Here is a 21,514-nt window from a genome sequence, read left to right as displayed (position 1 = left end):
GGGCACCGCCATCTTGTGGCTGTGGGTGCTGCCATCTTTGAGGGTGGGGCAGTCAATTAGCATATTCCCTCCTTATTGGCTGTGGGCACAGCCATATTTGAGGGCGGGGTAGTCAATTAGCATATTCCCTCTTTATTGGCCATGGGCGCTGCCATCTTTGCAATGGCATGAGGGTCAATTAGCATATTCCCTCTTTATTAGATAGGATTAGGAAATTGAAGCCCAAACAGGTTAAATGACTCAAACTCAATATACCTGATTTTTAAAAAATGCAGTCTTTGTTACCCTCCTGGCCCCCCACAAAATAATCACAGTTCTTCTATAGTGCTCCTCATTTCAAGGAATGACACCATCTACCTAATCACACAAGTCTGCAATCTGCGAGTCATCCCTGGTCCCTACTCATTATCCCCGTTTAGATCCAGTCTGAGCTCTTTCAATTTTACATCCTCCATATTGAATCTTGCCACTTCGCTCCATTGCCACCATCCTAGTCTAAACTGGCATGACCATTCTCCTGTACCACTCATAGCAACCATCTCCCAAATAGTCTCCCTGCTTCTCCTCTGGCCACAGTCTGATTTTCTCTTCATGCTATAGTCAGTGTGATCTTTTCAAAATGCAAATCTGAGCACAACCTATCTCTGCCTAAAACTCTTCAAAGACCTCTCACTGACCTTAGGATAAATAAGAAAGTATTTAATGTGACTCCCAAAGCCCTATGCTATCTAGCCCCTGCTAACCTCTGCAATCTCATCTTACCCAACCTGCATTATCACTACCTCTGCTCTATCCACTCTAACTTGCATTCGACCCTTTACTCTTGCCAAACTCCCTCACACCACAGGAACTTTGCATATGCTTTTCTTATGTCTGGAATGATCTCGCCCTCCCCCTTTGCCTAGTTTGTGCCTTCAGGCATTAATCAATGCTTCCTTAGGGAAGCCAGTTCTGACTTCCCTGATTTTTTCAAATGCCCCCATTTTGTGCTCTTATATAACACTATCTTTCCTTCCATGTACTTATTATCACAGGCACAGTTTTACAGTTTATATTTACCTTTTTTTTTATCATAACAGACTTGTTTTTCCCCAATACTTTCAATTTGTTTCTGAATTTCATTTTCCTTTAAAATGTCTAATGTTTTTATAGAAATACTACAAATAACCTTTTACAGATTAAGTTGTTACATATTTGAAAGGGAAAAAAAACACAGATCACTGCTCTTAAAAAAATATAAGCTGAAATATATACATTTTTATACTTTTAAAGCTATGTGGAATATTAAAGAAAATTTCTAAAATGCTTTTCTTTAAAAAGGTACTTATAGAAGCTTTTTATTTTAAACTAATAAGTACACTATTAGTAGTGAAATCTGAGAAATATGCATATTCTTTAGAAAATGCAAGTTATAATCCTAAAGTACTATAATCATCTAATAGGCGCCTGATCTTTCAAATTCTTTAATCCTTCCCCATATTAACTTTTTGACCTAGCTTTTTACAAACACTTTTAAGTCCCTGAAAATATTTTAGTGACATAAAAACCTAATTTATTCAGGCTGCCCTATGTTAACAACTATCTTACAGATGTAGTTGGGTTCTGAGTAGTCCATATGAAAACATAGGTCTAATACGGCACTCCTAAAATAGAAATGCCAGTTGAAAGTCCAATTTTATTTTCTGCATTTCAGGATTACAAACCTAACAGCCGCTTACCAACATATTCCATGTTAAATCAGGAGGGGATTTACTGATTCCATTACAGCTAAAAGGCAAATAACATTTTTAAAAATCTACCATTTTCATCCTTCCAGTATAATATAATTGTATTTTCAGATGAAATTCAACCCCAAACTTCATTCATCAAATAAACTATTTCAAAATTACAACAGGCCAATCAATCATGTGATCAACTTGGCACTGACTGTGACATTTTAGAGACTATGTAAGGGTATAATGTGTGGCCCTTACCCATTTGGCCATTATAATCTTGATGAAAAAGATCTGCCTAAAGCCATTTATCAACAGGCTTCCAGCATCTGACACCTAGCCCCAAACTGAAGAAGAAAAAGAGTAGTGAAAAGTAATCCAAGGAAAACTTTTCAGAAAGGGTGGGATTTCAACGGAATTTAAAGGATGGTTGGTTTGGAAAGCAGGAAAGTATGGTGACACCAGCCTGTTTAAAGCACAAAGAAAGCTTCAGAGAAGGAAGAGCATAACTGAGTTATTAAGCAACTACCTTGTCCAGGAAATGTAGAAGGGATTTTATGACAAGATAAAGCAAATTGGGGGCAGATTATAGAAGGCTTCAAATGCTAGATTAAGGAGTTTGAACTTGAGTCAACGGAAATTACAACTGTATTCCAAAACCTCTCCAAAGCATAAATTTAGCTGAGAGTGCCATTTGTCTATGGCCCTGAGATACGGTTAATTCCAACTCTTCAAGGTGAATGAGCTGAATAATGGAGCAGAATATGGTAAGTATAATTAATTAATGGAAGAAGGCCTTTTAATTTTACGTTGGGACAACTGGATGCTTCAACTATAGAAATGAAATCCAAATGGCAGCAAATAAATTGGATCACAGGAGAGTCCAACCCAGATTAAATAAGGGTCCTCCTAAATCTCACTTTAAAAACAAATGTCAAGTATCAACAAACACAGATGTACATAATGATTTGGCTGTATCATGACTTTGTGTAATGAGAAATCTCAAAATAGAACATTATTCTGCAGAGACAAAAGGTCTTAATTTAATGTGCTTTAACATTACTGATGTGCTCCCATCATGAATGCTTCCATTAATTTAGGTCAAGTGAATGATAAGAACTTTGAAAATGTGCTCTGTCAAATGCCAAAGTCTTACATTCCTTGGTATATTTAGTGCCAGGTGTGAGGCAGTGGGTCTGGACACCAAAAGGAGACAGAGAGGAGACTGGAACACAAATTAAACTGTAATTTTCTACTTTAGATCTGATTACTCCCTTGTCCCATTTTCAACATGGATAGTAAGGTTGGTCAAGTAGAACAACCTCTGGCCATTTTTAAGCCACTCTGGAAAACCTCCATCTCCTAAAATACTCTGTTTTCATCTATGTACAAGGTCAAGGCAGTGATCCCTGAGTTTGTTTATTAACAGTATCAGTTGTCCATGCTCCTTTTAGAAGGGGGTGAGTTTTTCAATTGCTTCTTGTGTGATTCTGAATTATGGCCAATCACCATGTGACTTCAAACTACAGAGTTTCATTTTAGAAGAAAAGAGATTTCTCACAAGTATTTCCTCTAAGTGTCTTTCATGTTGCTGCTAGTTCTTCAATGCAGCTCATTATGTTATTACTGTTATTTATTAATGTAATTTACATGATACTATATACCGTAAAAAAATATAGTCTCTGACTTCAATTAGTACATAGGATATAAACATTGAAACTGGCTTCAAGGGGTTTGAAGTTGGAACAGAATTAAATAGAAAGCCACTAAGAGTCTTCAAGGAATGAGCTTGGAAACAGATAAAGATGATTTTAGTAGGAGTGTGCTGCATAGTCACGTAAATATAAGAAAACTGAGTCCAAACTATGAAATCTGAACACAGAATTTGATTAAAAAGGGTAGATATGAACAAGGAATTCCAAGGAACCAATGATAATAATAACAAGAGCAGCTAATGTTTATTAAGTATTTACAGCATGGCAGGCTCACTGCATAACTACTTTCCATGTATTCTCATTTAGTGTTCATAGAATCCTATGAGACAGGCCTTATTATAACCATTTGACTTATGGAAAAAGTGAGGCACAGAGAACTTACTTAACTTTCCTGAGGTTAAATGCCCAGTTCAGGTTATAAGACTTGGATATACACTTTAACATATGCCTCCTGAGAACACAGAAATAATGGATTTATTTTTTAACAATATAGCAAAATTTATACAAACAAATGAGGATTGTATTGTTCAAAGTAATCACAGTAGGGAGCCATACACTTAATACACTACTGCAAACATTACTGTAACTCTTCTTTAGTGATTGTGTTCTAAACCTGAAACATACTTCTGGGTATTCAGAGCAAACCACCCAAATGTGCCTCAGTGGTATGTGGATTATTTTGAGCTAAAGGCAACCGAGATTCGTAGGCTCAAGGGAAACTTCTTCCCCACACCTTAACTATCTAGATGAATTTAAATTAAGAGCCTGACCCATGATAAGAGTTGTCACCAACGATGACTTTTTAAAGAGATTTTTAAATTATTTTCAGAGAGAGGAAGAGAGAGAGGGAGAGAGAGAGGGAGGGGGGAGAGAGAGAGAGAGAGAGAGAGAGAGAGAGAGAGAGAGAAACATAGATATGAGAGCAAAACACTCATCAGCCGCCTCCTGCATGCCCCCTACCATGGATCGAGCCCACAACCCAGGCATGTGCCCTGACCAGGAATCAAATGAAACTGGCAACCTTTCAGTGCACGGGATGATGCCCATTGAACTGAGCCACACTGGCCAGGGCAACAGACATGACTTTTTACCTATCTGTATGGCACGGCTAAATAACAATTACTGAACGTGTGTTTTCCTTGCAGTGACTTTCTGAAGGCCCAGTGTGCATTACCTCATCCCAAGGTCTGAATATCATATGTACCCATATTCCCTTTGTTTCCAAACATGTCTTGTATGTGGGGTCTCTGACTCTCTCATATATAAGGCACCTTTATACATGTATGTGTTAAATTGATTATTTTTTCTTGCTAATCTGTCTCATGTCTATTTGATTATTAGACCAACCAAAAGGACTTTGAGAGTAGAAAAAACTATGTTCCTCCCACAAACACCCTGATCTTATTCACTAGTGGAAATCTATCTTTGAGGTTAAATTTAAAATTTTTAAATACTTAAAAAAATTAAGTTGGAATAAAGTCTGTCAAGTGAAGTGTGTTATCAAGCTAGACAATTTCATTTGGAGTAAAAAATATGATGTCATATGAAGAAATGAGATGAAATTTTTCTCTGAAAGCATTCCCCCCAATTTTGGAACAGTGGCAGTATCTCTAAAAGCAGTCATAACTTCCCTAGAAGAAAACTTAACTCTATAAATTCTGCTGCTAGTATGTGTTTTCATATTACAATATAGATGTTGTTTTTAGTAAAATTCAGAGTTTATACATTTTACATCACACATTTTATGTAAGACTATTAGAGAATAATATTTCTACATATGAAATTTCCAGGCATAGATACATTATAAGTACTATAGCTACTCAAATATGTGAAGATCAACAAGGACTACATATTAGTTGACAATGGTTTTCATGGAAAGAAATAGGAATTACCTAGGCTTGGAGAATTAGTTAAATTTCAATAAATGAGGGAAAAGATCTCCCATGTAGAATAGAGGAATCTTACTTGATTATTTAATAAAAGTGGACTTGAAAAACATTCTAATCCAGCCGTGGGCCAGATCCAGCCCATTTGAAATGAATAAAACAAACAAACAAACAAAAAAAAACAAAAAAAAAACCCGTACCCTATTATGTAATGATGTTTACTTTGAATTTATATTAGTTCACACAAACACTCCATCCATGCTTTTGTTCCGGCCCTCCGGCCCAGTTTAAGAACCCATTGTGGCCCTCGAGTCAAAAAGTTTGCCCACCCCTGTCCTAATCCATATGAAATAGCAGCCCTCCTAAAAACCATTTTTAAAGCAAACACCAACAAAAGCAGATGTTAATATTAGAGAGCAATGAGAGACAAACATATATAGCATGGTGGAGCCAGGTTACAGGGGGCAGGGTTACCTGATGACTGCAAGGTGCTTAGTCTGAACATGATCTAAAGTTAGTCTATTATCACTTCCACCTATGATTTTGTAACCTCAAGAATCTGTCAAGGCCCACTAATAAATGTCTTGCTCTACAAAGGCAATTTAAGAACAGAAAAGAAAAGTAACATGGATACTTCAAATTCTCTCTCCCTTGAATAAAGGCCCTCCTACTGACCTTGCTTTAAAGATAGGGCAAGCTGGCAAGATCTGAAAGGGACCATCAGCAGTGTGCAGATAAGCTTTTAGAGATGCTTTATTGTCTTTCAAAAGAATGAACAGATTTTCTGGTGGAATTCAGTAAATGCAGAGATTCTTTTTACCAAGTATGAGCCTTCTGGGTTATTGGATAATTATTTTCTAGATAAAATACAGCCCTAAAAACTCCTTGCTATTTCATTAATTAAAGTAAATACTTGTTTACACTACTCTACTGCAAATCTTTAGAATGCAAGATAATAATGAATCCCATTTTGCAGTGCATTGTAAATCATATTAGTAACTTCTGGTGCTCTCCAGGTTTAATAGGTGATAGTTTATTATTCATGTTCAGCATAAACTAAGTCATTAAAATTACAAATTTACAAGTAAGCTACAAAAATTATGCTTGTCTTCGAGATTATGATTTTAATAATTGAAAATACTATCTGACCTCGAGCAAGAAAAATGCTGGAAACTTGAAAGTTCATTTGAAATTCATGGTTGAGAAAGACAAGTCTCTGAACACTAGAGCAATCTTTTTATTTATAGGATAGAAAAACTGGTAAATGAATAAAGGATATTTACATTGTTTTGTGTTATTTATATTTCTGGAATTCCTTTAAAAGCGGACTTCCAAAATGCAAATGTTATAAATATGAGAGGAGAGTTAGATTCTGGCATAAAGAGAAGAGGTATAATTTAATATCAAAATAATGTTTGTTTTATGCACTGAGTGATGAACTGCATGGAAAATTCTAAACCCTGTTTGAGTCTGCTTTTTCACATAAAATGAGATCTGACTATGTACGTGTTATATTTGTTGCAACCAAATGGTTTTTCGCTGGTTAGCAAGCCCAGCCATTTGAGAGGTATATTTTGAAATAAAAACTTTCTCAAACTCATCTTGAGCTGCTGACTCTTATGAGCTTGTGGTTCCTGTTTTAGTTTTTGAGGTTTCCATAGGTTTCTAATCACAATAAAAAAGAGACTGACTCCTCTGGAATTCAAATTTACTGTAGTTGAATGAGCTCACTCCTCCCCACCCCCCACCAGTTGTTTCAATTCAGTGTCTTGATTAAATTCTAGAGGAGATTTCTGCTTACAACAAGCCTGCCAAGGGCTTTCCCAGTATCCTTAGAGAGTGTACTGTAGACATCCCATAAGTACATGTGTGTTTTCATTTTTTGTCTATCTTCAATTCTTTTCAAATTCTGCTATAAATTTTAAAGGATCCTCGGACATATAAATTGCTGGGATGAGGGAGGGTGTCCAAGCACCAGAAATAATGTGGATTAGCTAAAGCACCCTTCCTAGCCTACCTTGCAAGCTAAGGTGAAGCAGGGACACCATAGTTAATTACCTTTTATCATCTTCTTTAGTCACACAATGCCCTTTCCATATGAGATGGGGCTTCCATTTTGGCTGACTGTGTCCAGTCAGATTCATTGAGAGAAATAATAATTTTAGGTGTATATATTTTCTAGACCTCATTTTTCTTATCTGTAAAGTAAGGAAGCTGGGACTAAATGATGAAGTTCTTTTCCCTTCTTTAACTCTCTATGATTCAATTCACTTGGAATCTGCTCCATTATTTGAATTAATAATGTTCACACATCTAGAAAATTATCTTCAACAAACAAATCATAAGCACTGGGAAAACAAAGAGGTCTAATAGTCTAAAGAAGGCCAGAAACCTAGTAAGGGACATATAATATATTCATACAAGAATACATAACAATGTAAGGTAGGAAAACTCTATGTACCAAAATGAGAGGCATAGGTTTAGAGAGTAGAATCTCTAAGTTCCAAACCCCACCAATCCACATTGGACTGGGAAGTATACAAAAATATAACTTTTCATTGTGGATTTGGCCATTGTGATCTGAGGGTTCTTTGTTACAGCGATATTATTTTTCTAACTTTTATTGATTTCAGAGAGGAAGGGAGAGGGCAATAGAAACATCTAGAAACATCAATGATGAGAGAGAATCACTGGTTGGCTGCTTCCTGCACCCCCTACACTGGGAATCAAGCCTGCAACCTGGGCATGTGCCCTGACCAGGAATCAAACTATTGTTACCTCCTGGTTCATAGGTCGACATTCAACCACTGAGCCACACCAGCCCAGTTCCCCAACTAACTTTTTGTGTATATCTAATCTGATAAAAGAGAAACATGCAAATTGACCGTACCTCCGCTACACCCACCAGCCACACCACCAATCAGGAGCGAATATGCAAATTAACCCAACTAAGATGGCGGTTAAGTTGCATACTAGGCACCAGTGGCCTAGGTTCCAGAAACATCATAGGGCACCCAGGTTACTCCGAGTAAGGCCCCGTGTGGGCCCTGAGCAGCCTAGGATGGGCCTGAGCCAGGGGGCTCCTGGAAAGGGCCTGAGCCTGCAATCATAGCCGAGGGGGCCCCTGCCCAGGCCTAATGCCCTGGCCAGAGGCCTGAGGCCTGGGCAGGGGTGGAGCCAGTGATCGGAGGGGGCTGGGGGTCCCCTGCCCAGGCCTAAGGCCCCTGCCAGAGGCCTGAGGCCTGGGAAGGGGCAGAGCCGGTGATCACGTGGGGCTGGGGTCCCCTGCTCAGGCCTAACGCCCAGCCAGAGGCCTGAGGCCTGGGAAGGGGTGGAGTCTGCAATCAGAGCGGGCTGGCAGTCCTCTCCCCAGGCCTAATGCCCGGCCAGAGGCCTGAGGCCTGGGCAGGGGCGGAGCCTGCGATGGGAGCAGGCTGGGGGTCCCCTTCCCAGGCCTACCACCCCAGCCAGAGGCCTGAGGTCTGGGCAGGGGCGGAGCCGGGAAATCGGTGTGAACTACAGAGGAAACACCTTTTCTGACCACTCATTGGCTAAGCTCCCTATATGCCACTGGTAATATTCTTAGTAACTTGGGTAAAAAGAATCCAAGAAGGTGATATAGGGTTTTTCCACCTCACTCCTGGAGAAAAAAATGAAGGTCCGCTGCTGGAGGGCTAAGGAATGTCATATTCTGCTATAGCTGTTTTGGCTCAGTGGATTATGCTTAGGCCTGCCCACCACAGGGTCTGGGTTCAATTCTGACCAAGGGCATGTACCTAGGTTGCAGGCTCCTCCCTGGCTGGGGCCCAGGTCAGCGCTCATGCAGGAGGCAACCAATCAAAGTGTTCCTCTCACTTTGATGTTTCTCTCTTTCCCTTTCTCTTCCACATTCTCTAAAAATCAATGGAAACATATCCTCAGGTGAGGATAAAAAAAAATAATAAAGAAATGTCATATCCTATGAAAGACACATCTTGAAAATGCCTAAAGAAAGTTGTCATTTTTTCATGGTGAAGGGACTGGAGTCCGTGTTGATCAAAAATCCGTGATGGCTGCAGTGACTGGCAGTAGCTGCAGCAGTGGGGTGATGGGGCTGGCACTTTCCCCTGATCAGCCCAGTCGCCTCCCACAAAGGGAGGCCAGACTGTGGCTTAGGCCCACTCCCCAAGGGGAGCAGGGAGAGAGCCTAAGCCATCAGTAGGACATCCCCTGAGGGCTCCCGGTATATGAGAGGGAGCAGGCTGGACTGAGAGACACCCCCCCCCCCCCCGACCCAGTGCACAAATTTCATGCACCGGGCCCCTACTGTGTGTGTGTGTGTGTGTGTATATATACCTTTGTTTTCCTCTACCTCTAACTGTACTTCTACCTCTGTCTGTCTAGAGCGCGCTCTCTCTCTCTCTCTCTCTCTCTCTCTCTCTCTCTCTCTCACACACACACACACACACACACACACACACAAACACACACACACACTTCATGTCAAAAGGTGAGACTCTACATCAGCCATGGGCAAACTACGGCCCGCGGGCCAGATCCGGCCCATTTGAAATGAATAAAACTAAAAAAAAAAAAAGACCGTACCCTTTTATGTAATGATGTTTACTTTGAATTTATATTAGCTCACACAAACACTCCATCCATGCTTTTGTTCCGGCCCTCTGGTCCAGTTTAAGAACCCATTGTGGCCCTCGAGTCAAAAAGTTTGCCCACCCCTGCTCTACATACTTCCTATCATGAAGGTTGCTTTGACCCCAGAATGACTAAATTTATCACACCTGGGGAATATAGGTGTTGGATTTTCTCCCCTTTTACACTATAAGCCCCAGGAAGGTGTGGGTCATATCTTTTTTATTGATGACAGCCTCCTCAGCACCTAGTGTGGGAAGCTGCCTATTGTCTTCTCTAGCAGAGAGGTGTGGACAAGGAGCCCGGAATGCTGGTGACCCTTGAGCCCTGGCAAAGGTAAGGGCTATGCATCCACTGTTTGGTCCAGACAATGGTAGCTGAAGCAACTTCCCCACCCGGTAGTCATGAAAATCCTTACTGATAAGATAGTCTGTCTGTTACTAGAAATTGCCTGCCTAAGGGCTATAGGTTATCCCAAATTGAATAAAAGGGTGGCAAGGCCTGAGCCAAATTGGAGTCCTTCCTCTTGGGATGGGCTCCCGCCTGGCCCCCCAATTTCCAAATTATTATTTCTTGTCTCATCTCTTTCATTTGCGTGTGGCCCCTCTTCCAGAGTCTGAACCCTGAACCACGCGGGACGTGGGATCATTCACACTAGTGCCTGGAACATAGTAGGTGTCTACTAAACATTTGTTTCATGAATGAATGAGGGCTTAAAGTACATAAAGGCTCCTACAGCACCTTGACCTTGCACTACCATTGCATGTATCTCTGTATATTGTAATCGCAATATATTGTCTGTCTCCATTAGAGAGCAAAGTGCTTAATAAATATTCGTTTGATCAAGGATTGAACTAAGTGAATTTCTTTTAATACTGTAAGTGAAAAATACCTTCTGTGGCCAACAAAAGAGTTTTGGGGTTCTGTACATAAAGGCCTTCAGTCAGACCTGTTCTCTAAGTCACTTTCTTTTTCCCTGAGTGATGGAGGGTCCTTTCCTGCTTAAGCCAAAGCTGAAGTGCCTCAGTACCTCTGAATCTCCTGACCCGTGTCCCTTTTCATCACAAACTTGCCTTTAATTTGAACTAGGCCAAAAGCCTGGTTTCCTGCCTGAGTCCAGAATATCAAAAGAATGATAGTGGCCGACAGCTGGAGATTAGGAGAAATGGGAGAGATGTTGATCAAAGGGTACAAACTTTCAGTTATACTAGTAAGATTAATCAATTCTGGAGATCTAATGTCCAACATGGTGAAGACTTTTAACAATATTCTACTGTGTACTTGAAATTTACAAAGAGAGTGAATCTCAAGTGTTCTCACCATACAAAAAAAGACATAATGATGTGGAGTAGTGAATGCATTTATTATAGCTTGATTGTACCCATTAAATATATACAGTTTTTATTTGTCAATTATAGCTCAATAAAGCTAAAAATATAGCCTCAACATTTATTGTTATACATTTGACTCACAAAGTTAAACCCTTTCCAAATGGGTTTTAGTTATAAAACATTTCATATAAATTTAGAAGAAAATCAAGCAAAATAAAAAAAAGACCACTTCCATAACACTGCTCCCTCATCCTTTCTCCTTACCAGATTCTGTTGTAGCAACTGCCAGACAAAGACCCAGAAGATGAAAATGGTCCTTACTAACCCAAGTGATTCTATTAAGTAATTAAAGGGCCCTCTGGTTTCTACATCTCACTTCTTCATAAATTGACTTAACTCTTAACTGTTCCAAGACATTTGTTAAATGGGACTGGGAAATTTTCACAGTCCTAATTGCTTAAGAATTCATTAAATTAAAAGTAGGCAGTAAAGGAAACACTGTGAATGATAAAACATATTCCAATACTGATCAATGTACCAAGTAAGAAAATGTCCTGGATTTGCCAACAGGTCAGTGCGAGTAAAACTCACACTACAGCTGTCATGATTAAAAATGGCCATGGTCTCTATGAAGCTAAAGCTTCTGCTGTTTTTGATGGGGCAGCAGAAACAGGGAGACGTTTTGAGAAAACAACCTGTGATGCTATACCTGATCCTGTGTTTCTATGAGCATTAGGGAAGAACTTTTGCCAAGTGTTAGCATGAAAAGTGAAATATGAACAACAAAATGGCCTTCCTCATCTACACTAATAAAAGACAAAGATGCTAATTGACCATACCTTCACTATGCCCCAAGCCATGGCCACCAGCCAATCAGAGTGACTATATGCAAATTAACCCAACCAAGATGGCGGCCGGCAGCCACAGAGCTGGAGCAAGCAGGAGGATTGGTTGCCCCAGCGATGGAGGAAGCCAAGCTTCCTGCTGGTTGTTGCCTCCGCAAAAGGCAACAAAGTTTCAATTATAGAAGCTAAATAAATCCCAGATACCTGCTTCCAGGCAGCCTCCACTGGGAGCTTGGGTGGCTGGGAGCTGTAGCCAGCCTGCAAACAGCCATCAGCCCCTCACCCAGGATGGCCACACCCTCATGAGGTGAGGGTCCCTCTGGGGGCTTGGCCAGCCTGCAAACAGCCATCAGCCCCTCACCCAGGCTGGCCAGGCACCCTAGCGGGGACCCCCACCCTGAAGGGGTTGTGGCCAGCCTGCAAACAGCCATCAGCCCCTAACCCAGGCTGGCCACATCCTCATGGGGTGAGGGTCCTCGCTGTGGGGCTTGGCCAGCCTGCAAACAGCCATCAGCCCCTCACCCAGGCTGGCCAGGCACCCCAGTGGGGACCCTCATCCTGAAGCGGCTGTGGCCTGCAAACAGCCATCAGCCCCTCACCCAGGCTAGCCACATCCTCATGGGGTGAGGGTCCTCGCTGTGGGGCTTGGCCAGCGTGGAAACAGCCATCAGTCCCTCACCCAGGCTGGCCAGGCACCCCAGCGGGGACCCCTACCCTGAAGGGGCTGTGGCCAGCCTGCAAACAGCCATCAGCCCCTCACCTGGGCTGGCCAGGCACGCCAGCAGGGACCCCCCACACTGAAGGGGCTGTGGCCAGCCTGCAAACAGCCATCAGCCCCTCACCTGGGCTGGCCAGGCAACCTAGGGGGGACCCCCCCTCCCTGAAGGAGGTGTGGCCAGCCTGAAAACGGCCCTCAGCCCCTCACCCAGACTGGTCAGGCACCCCAGCGGGACCCCCACCCTGATCCGGGACACCCTTTAGGGCAAACCAGCAAGCCCCCACCCATGCACCAGGCCTCTATCCTATATAATAAAAAAGTAATATGCAAATTGACCCTAACAGCAGAGCGACTGGGAATCACTGGTCACTATGACACACACTGACCACTAGGGGGCAGATGCTCAATGCAGGAGCTGCCCTCTGGTGGTCAGTGTGCTCCCACAGGGGGAGCACTGCTCAGCCACAAGCCAGGCTGACGGCTGCCAGTACAGCGGTGGTAGTGGGAGCCTCTCCTGCCTCCTCAGCAGCGCTAAGGATATCCAACTGCAGCTAGGCCTGCTCCCCGCTGGCAAGTGGGCATCCCCCGAGTGCTCCCCGGCTGCCAGAGGGATGTCTGACTGCCAGCTTAGGCCCAATCCCCCAGGGAGTGAGCCTGAGCCAGTAGGTGGTCATTCCCTGAGGGGTCCCAGAGTGTGAGAGGGCACAGGCCGGCCTGAGGGACCCTCCTAAGTGCACAAATTTTTGTGCACCGGGCCTCTAGTTTAAAATAAAAAGTAAGAATAGTCTGAATGGTGTGGCTCAGTGGTTGAGCTTCAACCTATGAACCAGGAGATCACAGTTCGATTCCCGGTCAGGGCACATGCCCCGGTTGCAACTTCCATCCCCAGTGTGGGGTATGCAGGAGGCAGCCGATCAATGATTCTCTCTCATCATTCGTGTTTCTATATCTTTCTCCCTTTCCCTTCCTCTCTGAAATCAATAAAAAATATTTTTTTAAAAATATAAGAATAGAGGGCTATGTTGCTTTGCATTTAGAATCCATGTAAAAGGCCAAGTGTAAAATTAGAGAAAAGTTCCCAAATTTCCATTTCTTCATCAATCTCTCCCTCTATAAAATAATTCTCCTCTAATTAAACAAGTTAATAGTAGAATGCAAAGCTTTATGAATTCCTCTGAAGAAGCTTGATTTGGGGTTTTATTTTCAAAATGTAACATGTTGGCCACCTCTACCCTAAAGCCTCAAGGGGGAGAGTTTGGGTTGCTTTACAACCTTTGGAAGGCTGGTCTGATGACTGGGTTCCTTTTGCTTTTTGCCAAAACTGAGAGGGTTGTTTCCACTTCAGTCACCAGTTCCTAGTTAAATAGCAACTGGAAAAAAAAAAAATAGCAACTGGACCCAAACTCTATGATCCAGTAACTTGTGTGCTTTTATATATGCTGAAGGCATGGAGATAGGCTGCCCAACCACCATCCACAGACAAGCAGACCCTGCTAGAGGATATCCTTGCCACAAAAAAAAAGAAAAGATAAAAAGCCACCAAAAACAACTCGAATGATCTGTCTAAATATACCTGCACAAATAAAGGTTCTCATTGCATCCCGTAAGCAGAATGGGACCACTGTGGCATCATTAAAATAATAGATACATCCTCAGCTCCTAACTCAATCTGCTCAACATGTCTAAACAGTGCTCTAAAGATGGAGAAGCAGCATGTTAAGTCAACCAATGATATACTTCCTGTTAACTCTGTCCTGTTATAAAGTTAAGAGAGAACTTACACAATGCTAGTTAGACATATTATATTGCAAGTCTATGTGCAGATCAATACAATAGATCGGAGCAGTAATTTTCAAAGCTTACCAGGCATCAAAATTATGGGAGAGCTTATTATGACACAGATTTCTAGACTCAAACCCCAGAGTTTCGGATTCAGTCTCAGTGGGGACCTGTGGATTTGCATTTTGAGCAAGTTAACATGGTGAGGTCAATGCAGCTGGTTCAAAAAAGACACTTTGAAAATTACTGTGCCAGAGCATAGTTATAATGAGGCTGAAGTTTTCAGTTCAAATCTCAGCTCATTTCAGTAAGTTGTTTTTACACAGAGGAAAATTCTGATGTGACCACTCTAACTAGGCTTGACAATTCAACAAAAGTCTGCCTTTGGTTACAGAGGGGACAAGATGACAAAATAGGCATACTTCTTGGCACTCTTATAGCCTGTTCTGTAAAATCATGCAAACATGTCTGAATTAGTAACTGCAGCTTTACATAAAAGAGCATGTAATATTTAAGTTTTTAAAACTTACCTGAAATTTTTCAAACATAAAAATAAAATTGTATAATAAACAACCACATATATATCACCTTGATGAAATTATTTATATATTACTAAATTTGCTTACTTTATTTTTTTAGCCAGAGTATTTTAAAGTAAATACCAGATGTCATGATATTTCTCCCCCTAAATATTTCCACACATAAAAAGAACATAAGCTTTTATACTGAACTTTTGCTTTCATATTCCTGAAAGATATTAGCCTAGGCCCAAATTAGCCAAAGTGTGATCTACATAATACTCACTCTTCAGGATGCTAATAGGTGTTAGACTTGAACACATAAAAGTTCTATGGTCAAATAAGTTTGAGAAACCCTGGGCTAAATACACAGGTTTCTTTATTGCAGAACTTTTGAAAGTCTCTAAAGAACTAATATACATTGAGAATCTCCAAGATGATACTATAAGTGTGCAATATTTCTCTATTGTATTAAATTATAAACTTTTGATTATTGTTATTATTACTCTCTGTGTGTGTTTTGTTGTTTAAGGACAATCTCTAGATAACATATTTTGATAAGTGTATCAATAAGAGAATCTAGGGTTTGCTTTACTTTACAGGTTCAAGAAAACTTTCAAGGAGAAATGATATAATATTCCTGTGAGAGAAGCTAAGAACAGATTCCTGTCCACTTTTAAATATTAAAATGAGACTACTCATGTAGAAGTGAATTGACTCCTCACAAGTTTAACTTATTATTATTAAAGTAGATTTTAAAATTAAATATATTTATAACTGTCATTTAAAGTAAAAGCATCATAAAATTTTAATAATTTAATCACATCATCATATCCACAGTCACTTTTAGGTGGTAATAATTTAATTAAAGTACTCTCTATGATATACACCTTGATAATTTCATTATAGTCAACTGACAGTGATTAAGTTATTCATAGAATCCTATAATAATTATATTTGCAAAATCACACTCTAATCAAGTAAAAACTATACTTAACATAAATTATACTTTGTTATCCCTAAAATCAATTCAAATGAAGGCCAAAGGAAGGAAACATGAAAACAGTGATGTGGCACAAGACCAAAGATGAGTATGCATGAGGTGAAAACAATTTACAGGTATTACTTGAAGTCATTTGGTGTGTAGCTGATTGAATAACATGGTATTTTAGCTTTATGTAAATATATACAGGATGGTTAGCTTAACAAGGTTTTCAAGCATCTGGTTTACAAAAGAAAATAATCAACCCAATATTTTCAAAATTGGGTTTTGTATAGATTGACTACCTACTTAACAGGCAATATTTTACCTTTTCTATGAATGGTTTTTCATCAGGAAGACAGAGCCCCAAAATGTTTAATCTCTATAATTCTGTTCTAGTTTTAGCTAAGGAAGAAGCTTTAGAAAAGTTCTTTATAAAGTTACTTAATCTTCCTATATCATCTTTTCCTCCAAAGCAGCTGGCAACCTTTTTAAATGTTCTATGATGAAAAACAGAAAACATGAAACTGATTGTCTCAAACTCAAGATGTATAGGCAAAAGGAAGTGTGCAATCATAAATGAAGAGTAACTATGAAATGATTGCTTTAGGTTAGCATTTTACACATTTTATCTAAATTTTATTGCTGTAGGAATTTTGTTTCAAGACAGACTATGCATTTTAAAATGAGCCTGATAAATATCTTAGTATTTAATTTTAATAGTAATCAGTGCTTAATACTTTAGTAATCTGCAATAACCTTAAAATACATAATTCATATTACAGCAACCATTACGAATCCTGAGTATTTATTTCTGCCTCTTCTTAAAATGAAGAACTGATATTGGATGTCTAATTAATTAGTAAAATGATGTTTTCATACCTTTCCACCAAAAATTTCACTAGGTAATTTGTGCTTTCCTTTATTTAGGAGGCCAGGATTTGCCACAATGATAAATCATGGCCCATGCTTGAGTGATACTGTTAATGGCGGTGTTAGATCTCGGTTCAGCAACCTTGGTTCTTGAGTTCAGCTAAGAAGGAATTCCGAGCCAAGAACTCTAACACAAGAAGTTTATTTAGAAAGTCACAGAAGTAGAGGAAGTGACCCAGCTGGGCTGCATGGACTCAGGAAACAAGCTACAGAGGCAAAAGAAGGGTCCTTAGAGCTTAGGAGAAAGAACGCAAAAATAACAGGTCTGAGAAACAAGAGGGGGAAAGAAGCTGGTGGGGCCCCAGTGGGGGCTGGAGGGAGGAAGCTGGAAAGAGGGAGAGAGGGAAGGAGAGAGAGAAGGAGAGAGAGAGAGAGAGAGAGAGAGAGAGAGAGAGAGAGAGAGAGAGAGAGAGCTAGCTGGGGATTTGCACCTGTTTTCTAAGGGTAGGAATTTTAGGGAAGGTCTCAGGGAAGGATCTCAAGAGAATATTCATCAGCTTTCCAGGTGTGTCATTTAAAGGTAGTGGTCTCTACTGATTGGTCCATGCTAGGGTAAGGGATCATTGGACATTGCATCTGCTCCTGATGTCGGCCATAGTGTCCCTTCTGGTTTTGCTGCTCTTCTGGGCCTGCAGTTGAAACACAACTGAGATCCAGATGTTATCTCTAGTTTGACCAAAACTCTGCCTGTGGTCAACAGACCTAAGACTATGTTCCTAAGATTTTTAGATACTTACCAGAGCCTCATTGCCTGAGGGCTTAATGCTTAAGGGAGTGGTCATCTAAGAAGTTGTATGGGAGCCCTATGAGGTGATTCTCAGGACATCTTATTCCTCTTGTAAGGAGGTCTAAACCACATGACTAGTGACAGGCTAGGGGAGGAATGGTCACCCTGCAGCATGGGACTAGCCTATAATAGTTATTTTCTCTAGTTTTGCAGATTGCTAAGCACCTGGGACTTTCTGCCCTGGTGATAAACCCTACCTGGCCTATGGTTCCTGCTCCGCTCATGCCTGTCTAACTGTCTACTCTATCAATATTATGTGATGAACTCAGCAATCAGTTTAAGTCTGGTATTTATTTTAGGTTTATTAAATCAGGGGTAAAGATTTCTGAGTCACACTGCTCTCCAACTTGAAAAGAAATCAATAAATCCTAGTTAATCGGCAGGCAACAGCCTAACCAGATTAAGTGTGTGAACTCTGGGCTGCCACAGCAGCTCAGTAAGCTTAATCCACAAGTGGATGATACAATAAAAAGCCTGACTATTACATATTTCTTTGCATGATGCTAAACCTATCATTTGGGTGACAATAAAACAAATAAGAAGAGTTAATACATATCTCTAAGCTTATTTCCTAGGGCTATAATTGCCTAGATATTAATCTCATGAAAATGTCCTCCTTTAAATCTAATTGTTTATATATCAATAGACACCTGAAGCACAGATATGTGAAATAATGTAATTTTAAAACTAATTCAATAGAAATAAAAACAAGCTATGGTTTATAATAAAGATTATAACCTGATCCTTAATAGTTTAACCAGGCATCTCTTCACTCTGAGTTTTAGCTCCTTCATCTGCAAAATGGGAATAATATAATCGTATTTCTGTGTTGAAAGATAAATGAGAATAAATGAGGTATTATAATGTTACAATTGTTAAAAACAAAAGGCATTTCAGATTTGTATATAGCCTGCCATTTTTACTGGTAAAGGCGACAGTCTTCTGCTTACCTACAAAAGGCCCAAACAGCTGGTAAACTTAGGGGGGGGGGGATGATAGGTAATAGAATTTTTTAAAGGTGGGGGGAGCAAAGATTTGCCACCTGAGAATGTGCCTCTAAGGATATAGATTTTAAGCTAGCTATTAAGAAACAAAAGACTGGGAAAATCTTGGACCTTTCCTACTGCCTGCCTTAATGAATTCAGATAGAAAAAAAACCCGCTTTAGGAAGAGTACCTTAGCATATTCACTTTAGCAAATATAGTAAAGCCTTGATTTTGTGGACCTCAATTTAACATACTTTGAATTTAACTGACAAAATTTCCAGTCAGTCCATAGGTCAAATGTGAAAATTAATACCCTGTTAATTTTTAAAAGCTTTTAACCAAGATTTACTTATAATTCAATTAACATGTTATTTTTTGTAATTCACTGTTATTTTAATAAATTTTAGCAAATAGGCCATATGTTGGGGAAAACACTGTAGTAATTTCACCAACATAAATATTACATACCTACAACTATAATCTACATATTTAAATCCAAAAGTCACTGCTTATAAACAATGTTCGGTGAATGATTAGCACGTGAACACACGGCATCTAGTGAGGTAATCGGTTCTGTTGTCACGTGGTGTGACTTTCTGCAGCAGTTTTAACCTGTGCCACCTATGTTCTGACATGCACTAAGCCTTGCCCCAGTGGAGTGCTTTTGTTTACTCCTGGTGACTGGTGAATGTACACATTTACTAGACCTATTCAGTAAAATTAAAATTACAGTAATACATATAGAAAACTTTTCTGTGAAATTAAACTTTTCATACACACTTAATGTTAATTACACAAACTTGTCTACATAAGTAAAAACAGGTAAACTAATTTGTCAATTTTTTAACATATGCATTTGGAAAACCTGATTTATTATTTAATGGACTTTCAGCTTTAATGGACACCCCCTCAACCGAATTAGCCCATTATGTCAAGGTTTTACTGTACAAATTAAGTGTGATAGACAGGGAAGAGCCTAACAAAGTCTGTTAGACTTCCCTCTGTGTCCCATTTTTTTTTTTGAGTAGCCCTTTAAGACTTTGATTAGCACATGTTTCTTCTTTCTTATCAACCTGTGAATTGCCAACTTTCCCTCCGAAATCCCAGACCCCTGCTCCCCTTTTCTCCGTTGTCCAGAAAGGCATATAAACCTAAACTGACTAATGCATTTCTGGTCGCATATATTATGGCACCCCTGAATGTACATCCATAATAAATCTTGGACATTTTTTCTGAGTAATATGTCTCATGTTAATTTTATTTTTAACCCAATTAGAAGAATTTAGGAAATGGGAGGAAAGTTACTTTTTTCAGCTCCCACAGAGGCATACTATTTCTTTGCTTTTATGTGGACCACTGGTTTCCAACCTGAAGCTTTCTATCTCTACAACAGAATGGCAAACCTTGCTTGCTAACACACACTAAAATAATTATGTAACTATTATTTAACATTTGTTGATGTTATTAGTTGAGAAACACTGATTAAGCAATAAATAAAAACAAAAATTTAGATTTTCAGCTGGAACCACCATTTTCCAGTAATTTGACAAAATAACCAACATAAAGGGAAAGAGAAGAGGCTCCCGCCATATGTTCTCTAGGCCTTTTAGAAAATATGGAGTTGCTCCCTTGGCCACATACATATGAATCTACAAGAAAGGTGACATTGTGGATATCAAGGGAATGGGCACTGTTCAAAAAGGAAGGCCCCAGAAATATTCCCATGGCAAAACTGGAAGAGTCTACAATGTCACCCAGCATGCAGTGGGCATTGCTGTGAATTAGGAAGTTAAGGGCAAAATTCTCACCAAGAGAATTAATGTACGTATTGAGCGTATTAAGCAATCCAAGAGCCAAGATAGCTTCCTAAAACGTGTGAAAGAAAATGATCAGAAAAAGAAGGAAGCCAAACAGAATGATACCTGGGGTCAACTAAAGAGTCAGCCTGCTCCGCCCAGAGCAGCACATTTTGTGAGAACCAACAGAAAGGAGCCTGAGCTGCTGGAACCCATTCCCTATGGATTCATGGCATGACAAGCTAAAAAAACTAAAAGACCTCTGTATTGTTTTTTTTTTAAAGAAAAAAAAATTTTAATGGATAGCTTGATTCAATACTTGACTTTTCACTGATTGGCATCTCATAGACCACCGATTCTTAACTGGGGACCTTGTTCTCTAGGGGTGAATTTCAAAATCTCCAGAGCAATGTTATATGGAGTGTAACTTGAAACAGCATACTTACTACCATAAAATATCTTATATTTATAAAATGGAAAAGATAATATATTTTCATAAAAGAATCTATAGAAAAAAACCACTCTCAATGGAGTTCAGGGACATAAGTTTTTATGTTTCTTAAAAGGAGATATGTGTTTGAATAGGTTAAAATAGAGCTTTAAATGTTTAGCCACAGCTCCCAAAATGCTCTAGGGAAAGGTTTCTGTTATGCCTGAATAAGTAAGTAATGTGTTAGCAGGTCATGCAAATAGTCAGCATTAGCAACTGGTCCACAGTTAGTGCACAGAAGATTCACTAACATACAGTAAAGGGATGGTTAGCAAAGCAATCACCACAACTATTAAAACCAAACAATGAAGAGTAAGCTGTCAAAAAGCAAATCAAGAGCCTTAGGTGTTTTGTATGAAAGATAATCTAGAATTGCCAGATTTAGCAAATAATTCACATTTGGGACA

The 21,514-nt window shown here is 39.8% G+C and overlaps 1 pseudogene; it reads left to right on the top strand.

Moving 5' to 3' along the window:
* Positions 1-20,363: 20,363 nt before the first annotated feature.
* Positions 20,364-20,855, top strand: LOC118654431 (annotated as a pseudogene).
* Positions 20,856-21,514: the final 659 nt, after the last annotated feature.

This window comes from Myotis myotis, unplaced genomic scaffold (genome assembly GCF_014108235.1).
Source record: "Myotis myotis isolate mMyoMyo1 unplaced genomic scaffold, mMyoMyo1.p scaffold_m19_p_4, whole genome shotgun sequence".
Classification (NCBI taxonomy): domain Eukaryota; kingdom Metazoa; phylum Chordata; class Mammalia; order Chiroptera; family Vespertilionidae; genus Myotis; species Myotis myotis.
Note: the sequence above shows the minus strand (reverse complement) of the source record. Positions and strands in the feature narration are given on the sequence as shown.